The sequence below is a fragment of the Zingiber officinale genome, chromosome 7A (genome assembly GCF_018446385.1).
Source record: "Zingiber officinale cultivar Zhangliang chromosome 7A, Zo_v1.1, whole genome shotgun sequence".
Classification (NCBI taxonomy): domain Eukaryota; kingdom Viridiplantae; phylum Streptophyta; class Magnoliopsida; order Zingiberales; family Zingiberaceae; genus Zingiber; species Zingiber officinale.
The window spans coordinates 69167601-69183910 of NC_055998.1; positions in this window are offsets into that span (position 1 = coordinate 69167601).

Here is a 16310-nt window from a genome sequence, read left to right on the forward strand (position 1 = left end):
GTTTTTCTTCTATGAGAGATTCTATCAATTTCTGGATCAAAGGGTAACAAATCACTTGCAAAGTTAGATCTTTGCATACAAAGAACAAGATCACAAGTAACTAAATTGAAATACTGAAAATATAAAATATAGAATTTGAATTGCAACAAGAAAAATTGTTGAAAAAGTAATAAAAAATGCAAGGTAAGATTGTGAAAATAGAATTTCTAAGACTAGTTACAGCTATGCAATAGAAAAGAAAAGTTTAGTCTAACTCAAATGATTATCTCTAATGTTATAGACACAATCCCCGGTAATGCCGCCAAAAACTTGTTACTCAACTGTAAGTACACGATTTCGTCGTCAGCAATAAAAGATTATCGATCCCACAGGGACTGGTTATAAGCACAAGAGATGTCTCACGTAGAATTAGCTAAACAATTAACAAGGTAGGGAATGTACTACGTGAGCAACTAGAAATAGAAATACAAAAGTAAATGAAGTATTTGGTTTTGTGAGTGTTCTAGGAATTTGGTTTCATTGTGATATTCATTGATGTATCATGGTTCTCCAATTCATATCCTCAATTGACATGCATTTGTAGGAAGTTACCGATTTTCTCCTACAGAAGACAACTGGCAAGGGACTTTGATCTACACATCTAGAGATTAAATAGTTATGATCCCTATGAAGTCCATTAGTGGGACAACCTGTCACCAACATCCCTCAGTCATACAACAAAGAAACACATCACCACTCAATCCACATAAAGGTGTAGTAACTAAATGCATTTAACTATACCACCTCCTTGTAAAGACTAGCTTCACCTTTCAAGGTGACCCCTTAGACGTCCGTTAGCAGGGCAGCCTATCACCAACACCCTTGGGTCATACGATCTAGGGTATCCCTCTACGAGATCCACAAGCATCACAAACATTCAATCAAACATAGTAATTAGGTCCAAACATAAGAATCCACACAAGATTAAATAGATACAAAACACACCAACATCATCTAGATAGGAAATTGGCATATCCATGAGATCTTACATCAAATCACACCACAAATACTCTCTTAATCCTAGAACAATGAATCTCCATAGTACAAAGATAGAGATCTAAAGATAAGGAGATTACAAACATTTCAATCCCAATCGAGAAGAGAGAATAAAAATGCTTATCTAGAGACGATGAGTGATCTTCGAAACCAATCCTTAGCTTCTATAGTTGATTTGGAGTTGGAGATGGTCTTGGATCGCCAGATCAAGCCGGAGAAGGTGAAGAACATCCCCAAATTGGATCTCCCCAAAGGGAAAGCCTCCTCCCTTTTGAAAGAGGAAGAAACCCCCTTAAATAGAGCAAGGCACAGGTACCACACGACCTGTGCCACGACCTTGTGGCCTTCACATGGCCTCACCCATTCTGCTCTCGTCCAAGGTCACATGGTCGTGTCCTTATTTGTCTCTAGATGGCTTACACGACCATGTGGCTCACACGGCCTAGCCAATCTTGGCCTCTAGAAATCTTGCACGGGCATGTGGCACACATAGCCTGGACTTGCTTTCTCTCTGGAAGTGTTGCATGGTCGTGTAGATTTACACCGCCGTGTTCTAGATATGTTGTTGGGGTGACACAGTCGTGTGGATCCACATGACCATGTCATGCTCCTCTGGTGAAGCTACATGGGTTGTCTGCACCACACGACCAAAGTCATTTTCCTCATTGCTTCTTTGGCATGGCCGTGTGGCTCACATGGCTAGTGTTGTCTTCCTTCACTTGTTGACTGGATTGACTACGAACATCATTTCCTCTCCAAATTTGACTCTTGTAAATAGAAAATACATAAGAGCAGATCTCCGTACAAAGCAAAGTAATTATGCTGAAAGTAAAATAAAGAGTATGAAAGTATATAGACAAATCATATGTAAAATATGTGAATGTGCGTTAAAACATGCTAAGTGTATATAATATACGCACATCAAGGGGTTGAACAACCTGCATGTTAGAATTAAAGGCAATCTCTTGTTTTCTTCTTAGTAAAGGAAACACACGTTTGTTAATAATAAACAAATGCATGAAAATGAAATAAGAGACTAAAGATTACTTGGTTTGCAACTAGATAGTTGCTAGTCCAAGAACTATGAAAAAGCACAAAAAAGACTCCTTCAAGAAAATTGTTAGAAGCGAAGTAACCTCTTATAGAAGTTAAAGCATGAATAGAAAAGATGATTACAGAATTTGAAAGTTTAGATCGAGTGTGTTATATTAACTTCAAGGACTAGGACTCTATTTATAGCTAACTGGTTGAGTATAATTGTTGGCTAATGTGGTAGCTTTTGGGCGCCTGGACTTGGTCGCCTCAATCCACTCTGCAACGACTCTTCGTCAACTATTTATCAATTCCTGTGAGCTTGAATTCAGTCAGGGCACCTAGAGTCTTGTTGACACGGACTCCAATATGATCCTCACTATAACAACTCAAATTGATGGTTGGTATTGGTTCGGGTGCCTGGACCTGGTCTGACACTTGGACCTAGTCTAGATGCATGGACACAGTCAATTTTAAAGTTGACCATTTTTGGTCCAATCACTTGGGTGATCCTCCTACCATTTAAAGTTGATCTCACATGAACCCAACTCTAGCCTTCTCCTCAAGCAATCTTCCTCCCCGACTTCTCGTCCGTCGAAAGCAACATGCGCGCCCTTCTTGTTCGCCGATGTACTCTTATGCAGTACCTCATCCATCAGATGCACCGAGTCTGTTGACTCACTTCCTGTGCTATCCTTCTTGCTAGCTATGTCTTTCGCTCTACTTCTTGTGTTCCTAAGTTTCTGCATACTTAGGCACAAGACATCAAATAATGCAAAGCCTAACTTAACTTGGTTGATCACATTAAATCAAACCGGAGTACTTACAAAGCTTCTCCCATGAGCTTCTCACTATGATAAGTATGTTGGCCTTATTACATTAGCACAACTCCAATATATATTCATGAAGCATCCTACTCAATTTCAAAAGTTATAGCAAAATCAAGTAGTGCAAGTAATGGTGCAAAACATAGCCTCTCAAACAAATTGAAAGCTAAATCTTGCTCACAACCCTAATACAACTCAACATTATTAACAACTTTATTTAAGGGTATAGATAAAGCACTAAAGTTCTTAACCAACATTTTATAGAAACTAGCCAACCCATAAAAGATACATACCTGAGTTATGGTTTTTGGTCTTGGTGATTCACAAATACCCTTAACTTCCTCTTCATCAACCACTATTCCCTTTTCACTAACAATGTTACCATGAAACACAATTAGGATAGTACAAAGAGAACAATTTTGAATTTTAGCATAAAATTTTCCATGTCACAAAATTTGTTGAAAAATCCCGATATCATCAAAATATTCTAGAACAAACTTCCCAATATAGGCATGCAAGATATAATTCATTAATCTAATGAAAATATTAATGAACCCAAATGACATACCTAACCATTCATACAAATTGTTCTTGGTCTTCACATCAATTTTCCATTCGTCTCCCTCATGCATGTGAATTGGATGATAACTAGACTTCAAGTTTTAGGGAAAATACAAGAATTAAGCAAAAAAGCATCTAATCTAGAAATAGGATGATGATACTTTACCACAATATTATTGATAACTCCTTTTCTTTTCAGCTCTTCATCTTGTCTTTTGGAGAAAAAGGTGATAACACTCATCTCAGATGGCCTAGTATCATTAGCCTCTCAATTAGATACAGGTAGGTAAGTCATAGGGGGCATTTTTACTTTAGCACAGTGGCCCTTTATATGAGGGAGGTCAGACACCCAATGAAAATTCTTCATCTTATCTTTGAAGCTCTTTTGTATTCTTGGGATTGCTCTCATAAGCTAGCAAATTAGGAAATGTTGCATCATGAATGAAATCAATATGGTGCCCATCGGGAATCTCATCAAAAGTATATCATCAAATTCTTGCAAAAGAAATTTAACAACACTAGGAAAAGTAGGGTTAAGTTTGTTAGTGTTGAATAAACCTCCTTGTACAAAAGTATAATCATTGACTATTGAGAATAAAAAACTCTCTTAATCTCTCTTTCTTTTGTGTAAAAACTCCCTCTTATTCTCTCTTGCTTTTGAATCTTTTTCCTTTTTCATTCTTTTTTCCACTCATCTCATCCTCACTTTTTATTTTCTCACACTCCTTTTCTTTTCCATTCTTTTTTCTTTTCTCATTCTTCTTTCTCGCACAATCATTTCTTTTCACTCTCATTTTTTATCCTCAATTGATCTTCATATACTTACTTAGGAGTTAATGATACAAGAGTTACAAGTTTACCATGCATCATAAAAAAGTTACTTATTTTTGAACCTATCATGCATGACCTTCCTATCAAATTGTTATGGTCTAGCTAATAGCAAATGGCTTGCATGTATTAGGACTACATCACAAAGAACCTCATCATAATACCTACCAATGGAAAATGAAACCAACACTTGCTTATTGACCTTATCTTCCCCACAATCATTCAACCATTATAGTTTATAAGGTCTAGGATGTTTAGTAGTAGGTGATCCTGTCTGAGATCTGTCAAGATGAGTGTTAGTTCTGATGAGTAACGATGACGTCTGATGAAGATGAACTCTGATGATCCAAAGAAACTCCTCCACTGTAACGCTAGAAAATTCTCAAATAAATTTTATAAATATTCTACAATTTTTCAGGAATTTATGGATATTTTTCCAGAATTTTTAGAGTAGCGGAAGTAGCAAAAATAAATAGAAACGAAAAATAGCCTAAGCGGGAATTGAACCCGAGACCTACAGGACTCTAAGTCTTATAGATAACTCTAGTAACCAAGTGAACCTAGCAGGGTCGTGCTGAAAGAAAAGGGAATCAATGATATTTATATTTAAGTTGGGTGAATTAGCACTTAATATAAATAGGGAGGTTAAGTGAGGAATTGTTTTTAACGCAATTTTTCCTCTCCTCAAACCCTCACCCGCCGACCCCTCTCCCTTCTTCACCTCCCAACGCCCAAGTCCAAGGAACCTAGGGTTCCGTTCCAAGGGCCATAGGAGCACCTTCCGGCGATGACTTCAGCACGAGAACGTTCCTCTCCGCAAGAAGGGAACGTGGACGCGAGGAGATCAACGAAGGGATCTTCTCCACTAGAAACATAGCGTTTAGATTTGTAAGAAACTTCGAGCAGGAGGTAAGAAACCCCTCACCTGCAGTATAAGTAGCTATTCATGTGTTTTATACATTAGTTTAGTAGTATGCAGATTTTCAGTTCGTAGGGTGTGTTCTAGTGCACACCAAGTGCTTGATAAAATGTTTAGCTCAGTAAAATGCTACAGTAGACATTTTAATAGATCAGTAAATGTAGTAGAAGCATTTAGAATAGCATATTTAGTCTTGCTACAGCTTATATGGGACTACAGTCCAATGGGTGGGCTCCCACAGTCGCCTCTAGGTTCAGATAATCTAGCTCTAGGTTCAGATAACCTAGAAATAGCAAGATAAAATAATTCAGTTATAAAACAGTATTTTACTTTTAGCAGTGGCACTGTACTGGACTAGATGTCCATTGGGTTGGGCTCCCATAATCGTCCCTAGGTTTAGATAACCTAGTAACCCTACTAGATTCGGAATTTGCAACCCCGGGTTTAGTTAGGGATGCGCGCACAGCAAGTACAGTTGCCGGACCCATCAGTAGCATGATTAGTATTTTCATGTATTTATGATATATAGTCTTTCAAAGCTTCACAAAATAGTTTATGTGAATACAGAGCAGCTTAGCATTAGTTAGTAGTGGTGTAGCTCAGCTTTTATTTCAGTTTAGTTTTTATGGATCAACATGATAGTTTTATGCTTAGCTATGATTGCCATGTATCATATGTGATTATGCCATGTTTTAGAATCCATGTTTAGCAATGTTCAGCATATATTTCAAGTAGCATGTTTTAAAAGCATAAATTGCATCGTATGCATGTTTTGTGAGGTAGATGGTTTCTTACTATGCGTAAGCTTACAGATACTTCTTTCCCTTATACTGCAGATAAAGGTAAAGGAAAGATGGACTAGCGGAGGCTGGTGGTCAATGCAAGGAAGATGTGTGTGGATGGAACCTGGAATGAAGATCTTGGAAGAATTAGAACATTTAAGAACTTAGCGTTTCTTATCATGTTACTCTTTGCTTACTTAGTTATCTAAATGCCTTGAATTGTGGAAGTATGTCTAGAATACTAGTTATCATACTTAGAATACTAGTAGTTGATATTAGAATATTGTCCAGCCACCTTAGAACCTATGCATGTGAATTTGGCACGAAACAGTGCTGAAATCAGACTCCTGGTACGAAATCAGAAACCCCAATCGATCAGCCGATCGATTGGAGGCTTCTCGATCTATCATCTGATCGATCGAGGAGTTTGTACCGGGAACAGTAAGCTCCGGGATCGATCCACCGATCGATCCGGACGCATTTTGTCACGAACAGAAAGCCCTGGAATCGATCACTGGATCGATTGGCTCGGCTGGATCGATCAGTCGATCGATCCAGAATATTAACCCCGTGCACAGTAGCGCGCTGAATCGATCAATGGATCGATTAGTCAGGCCGGATCGATTAGCCGATCGATCCAGAATTTTGTCCGTGCACAGTAGCACGCTGAATCAATCAGCGGATTGATCAGATGACTCCAATCGATCAGCTGATTGATTGGAGTGTCTGATTTCAGCTGGAAGGGTCTCATTTCAGTCTTTTGATCAAATCGAAAGTTCGGGTTCCTTCCCTAGTGTATGCCTGTCAATGGAAAGGTCTTTGATCCTAGTCTTACAGACTGTGATAGTCATTAGCAGGGTAAGATTTTAATTAGCATAGTTTTCCGTACCTTTTAGCTTAGCACAGCATAATGTAACCCCCGGCCTTACAGCCTAGCCAGTATAGAAGGTGTGGAGTTATAGAGTGGTATCAGAGCAAAGTTCCATACTTCCTTACATGCACATCAGCATTGAACCTTTAGCTTCCAAGTAAGAATTCCTCAAACTTTATTTATGTTCTTGCTTTCATGTTTATAGATAACTAAAGCATGCTTGTGTATGATAGCCTCTAATGTGATTATGGTAACTAGTTAAGTATGATAACAATAGTTATGCAACATGATCCTGTCAGTTATGTATGTCCTCTATTTCTTTAGAAAATGGTACGAGGACGCCCAGCTAGAAAGACACCGACTACTGAACCCCAGCAGGAGGCAGGCAACTCAGTGCCTCCTCCAGACCTTACAGCAGTAGTGACTCAGTTACAGAAATAGTTAGCCGAACAGCAACAGGAGATAGCCACCTTAAGGGCTAGTCAGCAGAACACTCCCACTGTCACTCCGGAACCTAACATGGCAACCCCAGCGGTTATAGCGGTTCCACCAGTCCAATCTACAGCACCAGTAGCCCCAGCCAAGGAGGGAAGCCTATCTAATCTAGTGGTAGAAAATTAAGCCAGAGAATTTCTCAAGCACCAGTGAACCATGGGATGCTCAAGCCTGGTTCAAAACAATGGAGAGTACGATGGAACTTCTGGACTGGCCAGAGCATGAGAAAGTGAAATGCGCCTCTTTCTGCCTGGCAGGGGATGCACGTATGTGGTGGGAGAGAATTAAAGCAAAGCGCCCAGTGAATCAGATGATGTGGGCCGACTTCGAGAAAGAATTCTTTGAAGTGTTCTTTCACATGCGGGTCACAAACCGTCACTACGACGAGTTCACTGAATTTCGCCAGGGCCACCTTTCAGTGGAGGAAGCTGTGAAGAAATTCAACAGATTGGCTCATCTATGCCCTGAACTAGTCAGCACTGAAAAAGAATGAGTCCGGTTGATGCTCAAGATGCTAAGGCCGGAAATAGCAATGAACGTGGCCAGCGGCTCCATAGGCCACAAACCACTAAAGAACTAGTAAACAGTGCTCTGACCACTGAGCACTATCAGAACAATATCAAACAGCAGAAGCAAGTCCTCACAGAGTCCAAAGGACAGGGAGGGTCAGGTACTCAGAAACACCAGGGTCACAGCTCTAACTGGAAAGGGAACTCCAGCAACAGACGCAAACCAGGGAGTTACCCAAAAGGAGGACCAGCCAGCAAACAACCTAGTTATCCCAAGTGTCCTACTTGTGGGAGATTCCACCCAGGAGTTTGCCGCAAGGGCACACGAGGATGCTTCGAATGTGGACAAGAGGGGCATATGGCTAAGCAGTGCCCGAACAAGACCGGTTTTCCTCAACCACAGCCGATTCAGTATGGAGGCCAGCCAGCCCAGTTACACTAGATGCAGGCTGCTTTAGACGATCCATACATCAGCCAGGGCAGACTAGAAGCCCCCTCAGCCATGACGAACGTGAGGATCTATTCACTCACCAGAGAGGATATAGAGAATGCCTCGACAGTTGTTATAGGTCAGACCAGTATTTTACAGCAAAGTACAACTGTCTTATTCGATACTGGGGCAACCTATTCTTATATATCCAGGGCGTTTTCCGAAAAGTTAGCGATACCTCCAGAGGTACTCAATGGTCAGTTTCTGACAACACTACCTTCGGGAGAAATTATGGCATCCAAGCACTGGCTCAGAGCAGTGTCAGTCATTATAGTAGATAGAGAACTCTTTTGTAATCTGATAGTGCTAGATATGGCTGATTACGATGTCATTTTTGGAATGGACTTCCTGATCCGATACGATGCCTCTATTGAGTGTCGTAAACAGAAAGTCATATTCCAACCTGAAGCAGGAATACAATTTGAGTACAGCGGAGAACCAAAGAGAAAAGCCAAGAAATTTCTTTCAACTCTGAAAGCACAGAAATTGCTTGATTCAGGATGTACGGGATTTTTAGCGCATGTAGTCAATACCAGTCAGGACAAGGACCAAAAGCTAGAAGAGGTCCGAGTTGTATGTGACTACCCAGCAGTCTTCCTTGAAGAGTTGCCAGGCCTGGCACCAGACAGGGAGATTGAATTCGAGATAGAACTCATTCCCGGTACAAATCCCATCTCCAAAGCACCTTACCGCATGGCTCCAACAGAACTGAAGGAACTTCAGGAGCAACTACAGGAGCTGCTTGACAAGGGCTTCATACGTCCTAGTCACTCACCATAGGGAGCGCCTGTATTGTTCGTGAAGAAGAAGGACGGGAGCATGCGCCTGTGTATAGATTACAGAGCACTGAACCAAGTCACGGTCAAGAACAGGTATCCTCTTCCCAGAATAGATGACCTGTTTGATCAACTAAAGGGAGCAGCAGTGTTCTCCAAAATAGACCTACGGTCAGGATATCACCAGGTTAGAGTTAAAGAGGGTGATATACCCAAGACAGCCTTCAGGACCAAATACGGACATTATGAGTTCGTAGTCATGCTCTTTGGCATGACAAATGCTCCAGCTACCTTCATGGATCTCATTAACAGAGTATTCAGGGAATACTTAGATAAGTTTGTTATCGTGTTCATCGACGACATTCTTATCTATTCCAGAACTCAGGAAGAACACGCAGAGAACCTGAAGACAGTACTACAGATCCTTCAGCAGAACCAGCTGTACGCCAAGTTCACGAAGTGTGAATTCTGGCTCGATCAGGTGTCCTTTCTGGGTCACATCATCTCCAAGGATGGCGTTATGGTAGACCCCAGCAAGATAGAGGCTGTGAGTAACTAGAAAAGACCTAAGAACGCCAGTGAGATCAGAAGCTTCCTAGGACTAGTGGGCTATTACAGAAAATTCGTAGAGGACTTTTCCAGGATAGCCTCCCCACTGACAGCTCTTACCAGAAAGAACAGAAAATTTCAGTGGACAGAGACTATGAAAACAGCTTCAGCGAGCTAAAGAGGTGATTGACTAGTGCTCCCATTCTGGCTCTACCAGAAAACATAGACAACTTTGATATTTATAGTGATGCCTCTAAGTTGGGACTAGGAGCAGTACTGATGCAAAATGGCAAGGTGATCGCCTATGCCTCCAGACAACTCAAGGATTATGAGAGGAACTACCCTACTCATGACCTCGAGCTTGCAGCAGTTGTCTTCGCTCTCAAAATTTGGAGACATTACTTGTATGGAGCTCAGTGCAGAGTGTATACAGATCATCAGAGTTTGAAGTACTTCTTCACTCAGAAGGATCTGAATATGCGACAGCGCAGATGGCTCGAGCTGGTCAAGGACTATGATATAGACATCCTCTACCACCCAGGGAAGGTCAATAAGGTGGCAGACGCACTTAGCAAGAAGTCCAGTGTCACCTTACTATCCCTGGCAGCCATGTCACCATCCCTACAGAAGGAGATTACAGATTTTGGTCTCGAACTTATAGTGGGACAGCTCTCTACTATGACTTTAGCACCTACCCTGCTTGGTGACATCAAGACAGCTCAGGATCAGGACCCTGAAATTAAGAAAATCAAATAAGGGTTAACAGAATCAGAAAGTGGAGAGTTCAGGGTCTCAGATAGTGGGGTATTATATTTTGGTGACAGACTATGCGTTCCGGATCAGGAGGAACTACGGAGGAAGATTCTAGACGAGGCTTACAGGACTCCTTATGCGATGCATCCTGGTTCCACCAAAATGTACCAAGACCATAAGAAACGTTTTTGGTGGCCTGGGATGAAAAGAGACGTCGCTAGGTATGTTAGTATTTGTCTGACCTGTCAGAGGGTCAAGGCAGAGCATCAGAGACCAGGAGGAGTTCTGCAGCCCATTCTGATTCCAGAATGGAAGTGGGAGGATATTTCCATGGATTTTATAGTGGGATTACCTAGAACCACGAATGGTTTTGATGCCATCTGGGTAATAGTCGACAGGTTGACTAAATCAGCCCACTTCTTAGCTATCAGGATATCCTACTCCATGGAGCAGCTAGCTCAGTTGTATCTCAAGAAGATTATCAGACTGCATGGAGTCCCATGGACCATTATTTCAGACAGAGACAGTAGATTCACATCACACTTCTGGGAGTGTGTACAGTCAGCATTAGGCACTAAGTTAAAATTTAGCACAACTTTCCATCCTCAGACAGATGGTCAGACGGAGCGAGTAAATCAGGTACTCGAAGATATGCTCCGAGCGTGTGCCCTAGACTTCAAGGGAAGTTGGTGCAAATATCTGAGTTTAGCAGAATTTGCATACAACAACAACTATCAGGACACTATCGGTATGGCACCCTACGAGGCTCTCTATGGGCGGAGGTGTAAATCTCCAATCTGTTGGTATGAGAGTGGTGAATAGAAAGAGCTAGAACTTCAAACAGATCTAGTAGCAAATACCACAGCAGCTATACAGCAGATCCGTCAGAGGATAGAGACAGCTCAGAGTCGCCAGAAAAGCTATGCTGATACACGGCGCAGACCCCTAGAGTTTTCAGTTGGGGATACAGTATTCCTCAGAGTGGCTTCCATAAAGGGAGTAATGCGTTTTGGGAAGAAGGGCAAACTAAGTCCCAGATATGTGGGACCATACCTTATCAGCAGAAGAGTGGGCAAGGTAGCATATGAGCTAGAGCTACCTCAAGAGATGTCAGTTATCCATAATGTATTTCATGTCTCTATGCTGAAGAAGCATATCCTAGATGCCACCAAAGTGATTGAGCCCCAGTCGGTACATGTCCGCGAAGACCTCAGCTATGACAGTCTGCCTATTCAGATAATAGACCGGGTAGTTAAGAAATTGCGGAACAAGGAAGTACCATTAGTAAAAGTCCTTTGGCAAAATCACACAGCAGAAGAGGCAACTTGGGAGACAGAAGCCAGTATGAGACAGAAGTACCCAGAGTTATTCTAAGTTCGAGGATGAACTTTTTATAAGGTATGGGGTATTGTAACACCTGAAAATTCTTAAATAAATTTTAGAAATATTCTACAATTTTTATGGAATTTATGGATATTTTTACATAATTTTTAGAGTAGCGGAAGTAGCAAAAATAAATAGAAACGAAAAATAGCCTAAGCGGGAATTGAACCCGAGACCTACAGGACTCTAAGTCTTATAGATAACTCTAGTAATCAAGTGAACCCAGCAGGGCCGTGCTGAAAGAAAAGGGAATCAATGATATTTATATTTAAGTTGGGTGAATTAACCACTTAATATAAATAGGGAGGTTAAGTGAGGAATTGTTTTTAACGCAATTTTTCCTCTCCTCAAACCCTAACCCGCCGACCCCTCTCCCTTCTTCACCTCCCGGCGCCCAAGTCCAAGGAACCTAGGGTTCCGTTCCAAGGGCCATAGGAGCACCTTCCGGCGACGACATCAGCACGAGAACGTTCCTCTCCGCGGGAAGGGCACGTAGACGCGAGGAGATTAACGAAGGGATCTTCTCAACCGGAAACCTAGCGTTTAGATTTGTAAGAAACTTCGAGCAGGAGGTAAGAAACCCCTCACCTGCAGTATAAGTAGCTATTCGTGTGATTTATACATTAGTTTAGTAGTATGCAGATTTTCAGTTCGTAGGGTGTGTTCTAGTGCACACCAAGTGCTTGATAAAATGTTTAGCTCAGTAAAATGCTACAGTATGCATTTTAATAGATCAGTAAATGCAGTAGAAGCATTTAGAATAGCATATTTAGTCTTGTTACAGCTTATATGGGACTACGGTCTAATGGGTGGGCTCCCACAGTCGCCTCTAGGTTCAGATAACCTAGCTCTAGGTTCAGATAACCTAGAAATAGCAAGATAAAATAATTTAGTTATAAAACAGTATTTTACTTTTAGCAGTGACACTGTACTGGACTAGATGTCCATTGGGTTGGGCTCCCATAGTCGTCCCTAGGTTTAGATAACCTAGTAACCCTACTAGATTCAGAATTTGCAACCCCGGGTTTAGTTAGGGATGCGCGCACAGCAAGTACAGTTGCCGGGCCCATCAGCAGCATGATTAGTATTTTCATCTATTTATGATATATAGTCTTTCAAAGCTTCACAAAATAGTTTATGTGAATACAGAGCAGCTTAGCATTAGTTAGTAGTGGTGTAGCTCAGCTTTTATTTCAGTTTAGTTTTTATGGATCAACATGATAGTTTTATGCTTAGCTATGATTGCCATGTATCGTATGTGATTATGCCATGTTTTAGAATCCATGTTTAGCAATGTTCAGCATATATTCCAAGTAGCATGTTTTAAAAGCATAAATTGCATCGTATGCATGTTTTGTGAGGTAGATGGTTTCTTACTAAGCGTAAGATTACAGATACTTCTTTCCCTTATACTGCAGATAAAGGTAAAGGAAAGATGGACTAGCGGAGGCTGGTGGTCAATGCAATGAAGATGTGTGTGGATGGAACCTGGAATGAAGATCTTGGAAGAATTAGAACATTTAAGAACTTAGCGTTTCTTATCATGTTACTCTTTGCTTACTTAGTTATCTAAATGCCTTGAATTGTGGAAGTATGTCTAGAATACTAGTTATCATACTTAAATCAGACTCCTGGTACGAAATCAGAAACCCCAATCGATCAGCCGATCGATTGGAGGCTTCTCGATCGATCAGCTGATCGATCGAGGAGTTTGTACCGCGAACAGTAAGCTCCGGGATCGATCCGCTGATCGATCCGAACACGTTCTATCGTGAATAGAAAGCCTTGGAATCGATCACTGGATCGATTGGCTCGGCTGGATCGATCAGCCGATCGATCCAGAATATTATCCCCGCGCACAGTAGCGCGTTGAATCGATCAATGGATTGATTAGTCAGGCCGGATCGATCAGTCGATCGATCCAGAATTTTGTCCATGCACAGTAGCATGCTGAATCAATCAGCGGATCGATCAGATGACTCCAATCGATCAGTTGATCGATTGGAGTGTCTGATTTCATCTGGAAGGGTCTCATTTCAGTCTTTTGATCAAATCGAAAGTCCGGGTTCCTTCCCTAGTGTATGCCTGTCAATGGAAAGGTCTTTGAACCTAGTCTTACAGACTGTGATAGTCATTAGCAGGGTAAGATTTTAATTAGCATAGTTTTCCGCACCTTTTAGCTTAGCACAACATAATGTAACCCCCGGCCTTACAGCCTAGCCAGTATAGAAGGTGGGGCGTTACATCCACTCTCCTATGCACAGTGAGATGGGCCAACAAAGCGTTAGTGACCTAAAACCGGGGTAGGGATCCCTGGCTAGGCCCTCCGACGCTCAAGTTAGTTCCTCTCAAAGAGGGAAGAAGAAGAAGAAGAATAATAACTGAAGTAAAAATTAGAGTTTTGATGATAGAACTTGCGTAACTTACCAATAGAGAAGATCCCCCTTTTTATTTATACCACCTCACGTGACCTTCGTAGTCGTGAGGTGGTCCCCGGTTCATTAGAGTTTTTTAGAAGATGAAGTCATCTTCTATACTTCGTGCAATAATTCTTTAAGGAATCTTTTTTATAGATGTACCCGTTTTGTCATTTATAACACGTCATCATGATTAAAAAAGCTTCTAGAAGATATTTCCCGCCAAATATTCTATGAAGCATGTTTCAGCTGATCATTTGAATCGACCGTGTATACTGTTAGGAATGCCCTTGGTGAATATGTCTCGGTTGGTCATTCAGGCCAGCAGAATATATTGTTCAGAATACCTTTTGTGACATATATCTCGGTCGGTTGTTCAAGCCGATCATATATACTTGTTTAAGAATTCTTTCTGATCCTTTCTTTATACTCAGGTGGGCTTTGCCCAACCGAGCATATATGAGCGCGAGAGCGCTCACCTAGCTTGTTATCGACCGATAAGATGATGAGGAGGGTTAAATGTCTTTATGTTCGGGCGAACTTTGCCTGTCCGAGCATATATGAGCATGTAGGTGTTTTCTTGGCCTACGGTCGGCCGGTGAGATATTCAGAATATTATATAAGACTAAATGCCCTTATGCTCGGGCGGGCTTTGCCTGGCCGAGCATATATGGGCACGTGGGTGCTCTCTCCACCTGTGATCAGCCGGTAAGATACTTAGAATATTATATAAGGATAAATGCCTTTATGCTCGGGTGGGCTTTTCCCGGCCGAGCATATATGAGCACGTGGGTGTTCTCTCGACCTGTAATCGGCCGGTAAGATACTAAGAATATTATAAAAGGATGAATGCCTTTATGCTTGGGTGGGCTTTGCCTGGCAGAGGATATATGAGCACGTGGGTGCTCTCTTGGCCTGCAATTGGCCGGTAAGATACTGAGAATATTATATAAGGCTAAATGCCTTCATGCTCGGGTGGGCATTGGCCGGTCAAGCATATATGGCACGTGGGTGCTCTCTTGGCCTGCGATCGGCCGACAAGATACTGAGAATATTATATAGGGCTAAATGCCTTTATGCTCGGGTGGGCTTTGCCCGACCGAGGATATATGAGTATGCGGGTGCTCTCTCAGCCTGCGGTCAGCCGGTAAGATACTGAGAATATTATATAAGGCTAAATGCCTTTATGCTCGGGCGGGCTTTGCTCAGGTGAACATATATGGGCACGTGGGTGCTCTCTCGGCCTGCAATCGACCGGTAAGATACTGAGAATATTATATAAGGCTAAATACCTTTATGCTCGGGCGGGCTTTGCTCGACCGAGCATATATGAGCACGTGAGTTCTCTCTCGGCCTACGATCGGCCGATAAGATATTGAGAATATTATATAAAGCTAAATGCCTTTATGCACGTGTGGGCTTTGTCCGGCCGAGCATATATAGGCACGTGGGTGCTCTCTCGGCCTGCAATCAACCGACAAGATACTGAGAATATTATATAAGGCTAAATGCTTTTATGCTCAGGCGGGCCTTGCCCGACCGAGCATATATGAGCATGTGGGTGCTTTCTCGGCCTGCGGTCGACCGATAAGATACTGAGAATATTATATAAGGCTAAATTCCTTTATGCTCTGGCGGGCTTTGCCCGACCAAGCATATATGAGCATGTGTGTGCTCTCTCGGCCTGCGATCGACCGGTAAGATACAGAGAATATTATATAAGGCTAAATACCTTTATGCTCAAGCGAGCTTTACCCGAACGAGCATATATGGGCACGTGGGTGCTCTCTCGACCTGCAATGGCTGACAAGATACTGAGAATATTATATAAGGCTAAATTCCTTTATGCTCGGGTGAGCTTTGCCCGACCGAGTACATATGTGTGCTTGGATATTCGCTCGGTCTTCAATTGGTCGGCAGTATATCCTTCCTATCTCTCTTAACCTGATCCCCTCCTTCATTCACTCGATTGATCTATCATAACCCGTATCACTATCCTTCCCTTCAAGTCTAGTAGAAGGAGGTGTAGGCGACTGACTAGACCTAAGTTTATTTTTGTCCTTTTCACTATTCACTATAGTAA